This window comes from Bos taurus, chromosome 8 (assembly GCF_002263795.3).
Source record: "Bos taurus isolate L1 Dominette 01449 registration number 42190680 breed Hereford chromosome 8, ARS-UCD2.0, whole genome shotgun sequence".
NCBI lineage: Eukaryota > Metazoa > Chordata > Mammalia > Artiodactyla > Bovidae > Bos > Bos taurus.
Window position 1 is genome coordinate 43,090,823 of NC_037335.1, and position 7,073 is coordinate 43,097,895.

Genomic DNA, 7,073 nt, shown 5'->3' on the forward strand with positions numbered 1-7,073 from the left:
CCAACAATTTCAAAGCCCTTGATCTCATCTGAAAAGTATAGAAGCTAAACCAATAGGTGTGAAAAACAGATGCAGCATTTTCTACCTCAGGCACTCAACAGAGCAGAGCTTCCTTCTGAGAACTTAGGACAGTCTGCCCTTCCACTGCCTTGTGATAGAAAACTAGTGTCTCTCGTCAAACACCAACCCTTCAAATAGGAAGTAATGTCTGAATGCTTTGAAGTTTTGAAAGCAATAAATGAAGAGACTAGGAAAAAAAACCTAGATAGCATATTAAAAAGCAGAGACATTACTTTGCCAACAAAGGTCTGTCTAGTCGAGGCTATGGTTTTTCCAGTGGTCATGTATGGATGTGAGAGTTGGACTGTGAAGAAAGCTGAGCACCGAAGAATTGATGCTTTTGAACTGTGGTGTTGGAGAAGACTCTTGAGAGTCCCTTGGACTGCAAGGAGATGCAACCAGTCCATCCTAAAGGAGATCAGCCCTGGGATTTCTTTGGAAGGACTGATGCTAAAGCTGAAACTTCAGTACTTTGGCCACCTCACGTAAAGAGTTGACTCATTGGGAAAGACTCTGATGCTGGGAGGGATTGGGGGCAGGAGGAGAAGGGGACCACAGAGGATGAGATGGCTGGATGGCATCACCTATTCGATGGACATGAGTCTGAGTAAACTCCAGGAGTTGGTCATGGACAGGGAGGCCTGGAGTGCAGCAATTCATGGGGTCACAAAGAGTTGGACATGACTGAGTGATTGAACTGAACTGAGGGGGAAAAAAAAAACACCAACCCCTCCTACTTTTCTCCTCCTACTGCTCCTGGTACACTTCTTACTCCTCATCTTATGATTAAATCATACTTGACTATTTGACATTTCTTCAAATGCACCATGAGTTTTCACCACTTGAATGCTTTTCCGTGTCTCTCTGTCTATTTAATCCCTTAGCTCGCTCAGTCACTCAGTCATGTCCAACTCTTTGTAACACCATGAACTGCAGCACGCCAGGCCTCCCTGTCTATCACCAACTCCCGGAGTTCACTCAAACTCATGCCCATCAAGTAGGTGATGCCATCCAGCCATCTCATCCTCTGTCATCCCCTTCTCCTCCTGCCCCCAATCCCTCCCAGCATCAGAGTCTTTTCCAATGAGTCAACTCTTCGCATGAGGTGGCCAAAGTATTGGAGTTTCAGCTTCAGCATCATTCTTTCCAAAGGACACCCAGGGCAGATCTCCTTTAGAATGGACTGGTTGGATCTCCTTGCAGTCCAAGAGACTCTCAAGAGTCTTCTCCAACACCACAGTTCAAAAGCATCAATTCTTCGGTGCTCAGCTTTCTTCACAGTCCAACTCTCACATCCATACATGACCACTGGAAAAACCATAGCCTTGACTAGACAGACCTTTGTTGGCAAAGTAATGTCTCTGCTTTTCAATATGCTATCTAGGTTGCTCATAACTTTTCTGTTCAACATAGTAGCCAGTAATTTTATATGCAACATGTGAAATAGGATACTCTGACTAAAGAACTAAATTTTAAATTTTACTTCATTTTAATTACTTTTAATTTAAATAGCCAATGTGGATACTGGTTTGCCTACATGAGTATATTGCTTAGAGATCATTCGAACTACCAACCCCCTGAAATTGGTCTGAGTAGACTATTTGGGAACTAGACAGTTAGCAAGTAGAAAATGTAACTGTGATGATGGGTATCCTTGCTCAATAAGATACAAGAAATCAGAAAGCCCCAAAAGTTGTCTGAGTGTCATTAAAAAATCTCTAAATGTATACATTCAAAGCAAGGGAAAAATTTTCAGAGTCGGTGCTATATGAATTTGCTTTCAGTGCAGTTCAGTTCAGTTACTCAGTCGTGTCCAACTCTTTGTGACCCCATGAATTGCAGCACACCAGGTCTCCCTGTCCATCACCAACTCCCAGAGTTCACCCAAACTCATATCCATCGAGTCGGGGATGCCTTAGGATTCAGAAAGTCAAGGTTAATTGTTATCATCTACAAGGAGTCCCCAACCTGATAAACTTGAAAAAATAGCTTTATTTTACCTGCTGAGAAATATATTTCCAATTCCTTTAAAACTTTTAAATGCCTCTGCCATCTCATCACCTTTCCTGAAAATATACTGCCCTTCAAAATAGTGGGGACCTAGTCCTTTAAGAACTACAAGTTCAAGTGACCAATGAGGCATGTGCACTTAAGCTTAGCTTAGTTGAAGGCATTTGCTATGCTGCTAGCCTAGTGAGGGACCATGTGATGATAAGCTGAACATGGAGGGGTCAGACAAAACAGGAAGGTGTTGATGGATGGTGAGAAAGCAGTGGATCAAGGAATCTGCGGGTCTCCCTAGTCAAAGAGCTGTGGCAAAGGAAAATGAGAGCAAGTAAGCTGAAAGTATAGCAAGTGGTATATGGAGTAACCGGATGTTGAAACTGAGACTTCAGAATTGGAGCAGTCACTAGTGATGACAAGGTCCAAGATGAAATTTGGCTGCAATGTGGTGGAAAATGATATGTAGTTGGAAATGAGGAAGTAAAAGAATGAGAGGCCAGGGTGTTAGATGGGTCATCTGTTGTATATGCTGAAGACATGAAAAATGATGATAGAATTAGGGCCAGGAGCCAAAGTTTTCAGGGAACTATGGGTGGGTGTGGGGTGACATAAGTGCAGTGACATAAATATTGCCCAGTCGTGTCCACCTCTTTGCAAGCCCATGGACTGTAGCCTTCCAGACTTTTCTGTCCAGGGGATTCCCCAGGCAAGAATACTGGAGTAGGTTTCCATTTCCTTCTCCAGGGGCTCTTCCTGGCCCAAGGATAGAACCCAGGGGTTGTGCACTGCAGGCAGATTGTTTACTGTCTGAGCTACCAGAGGTAAATAAGACAGGTTAATAGCTGGCACAGCCAGACTATGTCCCTCCAACTCTATTTACAAGCTTCCTTCTGGGGAAAAGCTGGAGTCAGAACATAAGATCAGCTTGTGCTGAGACCTCTTCCAGTTAAGAGCCTCTGCCTAACTTAGTTCATCCAAGGTCAGGGCCACTTCCTGTGTTAGCCACTGAACACAACTGAACCTCCTAGGCTATCCCAGTCCACCAAAGGTATCCATCCTGAGTGCCTGGAACTGGGGACCTATAACCCTCTCCTTTTGAGCGAGACTCTGAGAAGGACTTTTAGTAGTCAGGGCTCTCCAGGAAAACAGGGAACACAGCCAATAGGTGGGTGTGTATATGTAAAGGCTTCCAAGGTGGCTCAGTGGTAAAGAATTTGCCTTCCAATGCAGAAGACGTGGGTTCAATCCCTGAATGGGGAAGATCCCCTAGAGAAGGAAATGGCAACCCATTCCAGTATTCTTGCCTGGGAAATCCCATGGACAGAGGAGCCTGGTGGGCTACAGTCCATGGGTTCACAAAGAGTCAGATACAACTGAGCACACACACGTGTTTGGGAGCAGGAGGAACTGTTATTTCGAGAAACTGACAAGTCCTGAAAATCTATAGGGTAGGCTCACAAGCTAAAGATCCAGGGAAGAGTTGAAGCTGCAGTTCAAGTCTGAAACCAGTCAGCTGGCAAAATTTCCTCTTCCTCAGAGGAGGTCAGTCTTTTTCCTAAGGCTTTCATCTGTTTGGATGAGGCCCACCTTCATTATAGAGAGCAATCTGCTTTACTCAAAGTCTACTGATTTAAAGGTTAATCTCATCTTAAAGCATACCTTCACAGAAACATGGAAGACTGAGAGTGGGAAATGATACAATGTATGTAGGATTTTACCTTAAATATGTACAACTTCAAACAATGTTTGCTAACTCAGAAGATATCATTACTTCTGAGTTATCTCCAGGCAAAATGGACCAATCCCTTGCATGAAACTATGAAAGAATATTCTGTAATGCTTTCTAGTCTTGCCTTTTTATGGAGTTAATACTTCTTTCCCATCTTACTTTCTCAATGGAACTGTACTTTCTCATTACCTGTCCTAATCTCTGCTTTTATTTCATGAAAATTAAGTGCACTTTTGCCTTCAAAGAGTATGCTCATCCACTAGGAGACACAGACAGGTAATTTACATATCTTTAAAGGAGGGTCAAGTGAAATACTTGTTAACTCAGGACCTCCCACGTCTCTGTTTTTAGAAAGTTTCTACTGAACTCTCATGAGTGCAGAAGACGTTAGCTACCCCTAAACTTACGAGTACTACTACATGGATTACAGGCATAAATCAGAGATACTGTGGGCTTAGCTCCAGATCACTGCAATAAAGAAATACCACAGGAAAGGAATTCATATGAATTTTTTGGTTTCCCAGTGCATATAAAAGTTATGTTCATGCTATACTATAGGCTACTATATGTGCAAAAGCATTTTGTCTAAAAAAATACATACCTTATTTTAAAATACTTATTATTGCTAAAAAAAAAAATGCAAATGCTAACCATCATCAGAGCCTTCAGTGAGCTGTACTCTTTCTGCTGGTGGAGAGTCTTGCCTCAGTATTGAGTGCTGCTGACCAAGGGTGATGGTTCCTAAAGCTTAGGGTGGTTATGGCAATTTCTTAAAATAAGACAATAATGAAGTTTGCCTTATCATTTGACTCGTCCTTTCATGAATAATTTTCTGTAGCAGGCATGCTACACTGGTTGACAGCATTTTACTTACAGTAGAACTTCTTTAAAAATTGAAGTCAATCTTTTCAAACCCTGCTGCTACTTAACCAACTAAGTTTATGTAATATTCTAAACCCTTTCCTTTAATTTCAACAATACTCATAGCATCTTCACCAGCAGTAGGTTCCATGTAAAGAAACCATTTTCTTTGCTCATCCATAAGAAAGAACTCTTCATTTGTTACAGTTTTATAATGAGATCGTAGCAATTCAGTCACATCTTTCGCCTCTGCTTCTAATTCTAGTTCTCTTGCTGTTTTCACCATATCGTCAGTTATTTCCTCCACTGAAGTCTTGAACCCCTCAAAGTCAGGCATGAAGACTGAAATCATCTTCCAAACTCCTATTAATGTTGACATTTTTACCTCTTCCCAGTGAACCACAAATGTTCTTAATGCATCTGGAATGGTATATCCTATCCAGAGATTTTCAACTGACTTTTTCCAGATCCATTAGAGGAAGCACCATGTATGGCAGCAATAGTCTTACAAATATATTTCTTAAATAAGAAGACTTGGAAGTTGGAATTTGTCTTTAATGCATGGGCTATAGCAATGGATGCTGTGTTGCAGGCATGGCAATGGCATGAATTCTCATTGTATATCTCCATTAGAACTCTTAGGTGACCAAGTATATTGTCAATGAACAGTCATCATATTTTGAAAGCAATCTTTTTTTCTGAGCAGTAGGTCTCAACAGTTGGCTTAAAATATTCAATAAGCCATGTTATAAACAGATGTTCTGTCATTCAGGCTTTGTTGTTCCATTTACAGAGCATAGGCAGAATAGATTGAGCACAATTCTTAAGGGCCACAGGGTTTTCAGAAGGGTAAATGAGCAACTCAACTTCAAGTCATCAGATGCATTAGACCCTAATAAGAGAGTCAGCCTGTCCTTCAAGGATTTGAAGCCAGACATTGACTTCACCTGTCTAGTTATAAATGTCCTAGGTGGCAGCTTTTCCAATAGAGGGCTGTTACAGCTACAATGAAAATCTGTTATGTACTGTAGTCTCCTACATGAATTATCTTGCCTAGATTTTCTGGAAAGCTTGCTGAAGCTTCTATATCATCACTTGCTGCTTCAGCTAGCAATTTTATGTTATAGAGATAGCTTCTTTTCTTAAATCTCAAGTACCAACCTCTGCCAGCTTCAAACCTTTATTCAACAGCTTCCCTAACTCTCTCAGCCTTCAGATAATTGAAGATAGGGTCCGTCTCTGGATTAGTCTTTGGCTTCCCAGGATATTGTAATTAGCTTGATTTTTGATCCAGATTTCTCCGTATCAGCAATACGGCTGTTTTGCTTTCTTATCCTTTCTATGTTTATGTTTAATTTCCTTCAAAAACTTTAGGTTTGAATTTGCACCTTGGTTAACTGTTTGGGGTGAGGGGCCTAGTGTTCAGCCTCTCCTGGCTTTTGCATGCCTTCTTCACTAAGCTTAATCATTTCTGGCCTTTGATTTAAAGTGAAAGATGTGTAACTCCTTCTTTGACCTGAAAACTTAAAGATCATTTTAGAATGAGTTGACCCAATTATAATATGGCTGTGTCTCAGGAAATGGGTAGGCCCAAAGAGAGGGAGAGAGATGGCGGGTCGGCTGGCAGTTGGAGCAGGCAAAATACAAAAACCTTTATAAAGTAAGTCAACAATGGTACACGGATGAAGTCTATGGCACCCTAAATCAATTACAATAGAAAATCTAAGATCACCAATCACAAATCACCATGACCAACATCACAACAATGAAAAGGTTTGAAATGTTGTAAGAATTACCAAGATACAATGCAGAAACACAAAGTGATCAAAAGCTTTTGAAACAACAATGTACCTATACCTATAGACTTCACTGAGGCAAAGGTTGCCATGGACCTTCTTTTTGTTAAAAAAAAATGCAGTGTCTATGAAGTGAACTGCAATAAAACAAGGTATGCCTGCATATCTTTTCGACTAGAGGCAAACTGGTTATTGTTTTGGCAGAAGTCTATTACAATGCAAAGCACCTAGCATAGAGTAGCACCGTTTATTCCTGTGCTGGAGATGAATACTTGCAAACAAATTCCTAGACAGTGATCATCTCTGCCTAAGAACTATGTGGTATCTGCCGCCTGAGTCGCAGTGGAGCTGCTATTAAAAAATGTGACTTTATTGTCTGACTCCTGGACTTATCAAAGTGCTTTCAGTGGAGACTTTAGAGAACTCAAAGTAAAATAAAAGACCATCCCCTTCCATCCCAGAAATGTTCCCATTAATGTTGCTCAGATAATTCTGCATGTACTGAGTAGTGTTTCATCCTCCAGTGTTAGACAAATTAGGAGGACAACTAACCACACAAGGAGCCTGCCTTACGAAGAAATGGTCTAACTTTGATTGACAGAGCAAGCTCAACCTGGAGTGGA

At 41.2% G+C, this 7,073-nt stretch overlaps 1 pseudogene; it reads right to left on the minus strand.

Moving 5' to 3' along the window:
• Nucleotides 1-4,439: 4,439 nt before the first annotated feature.
• LOC104972817 (tigger transposable element-derived protein 1-like) lies at nucleotides 4,440-6,189 on the minus strand (annotated as a pseudogene).
• Nucleotides 6,190-7,073: the final 884 nt, after the last annotated feature.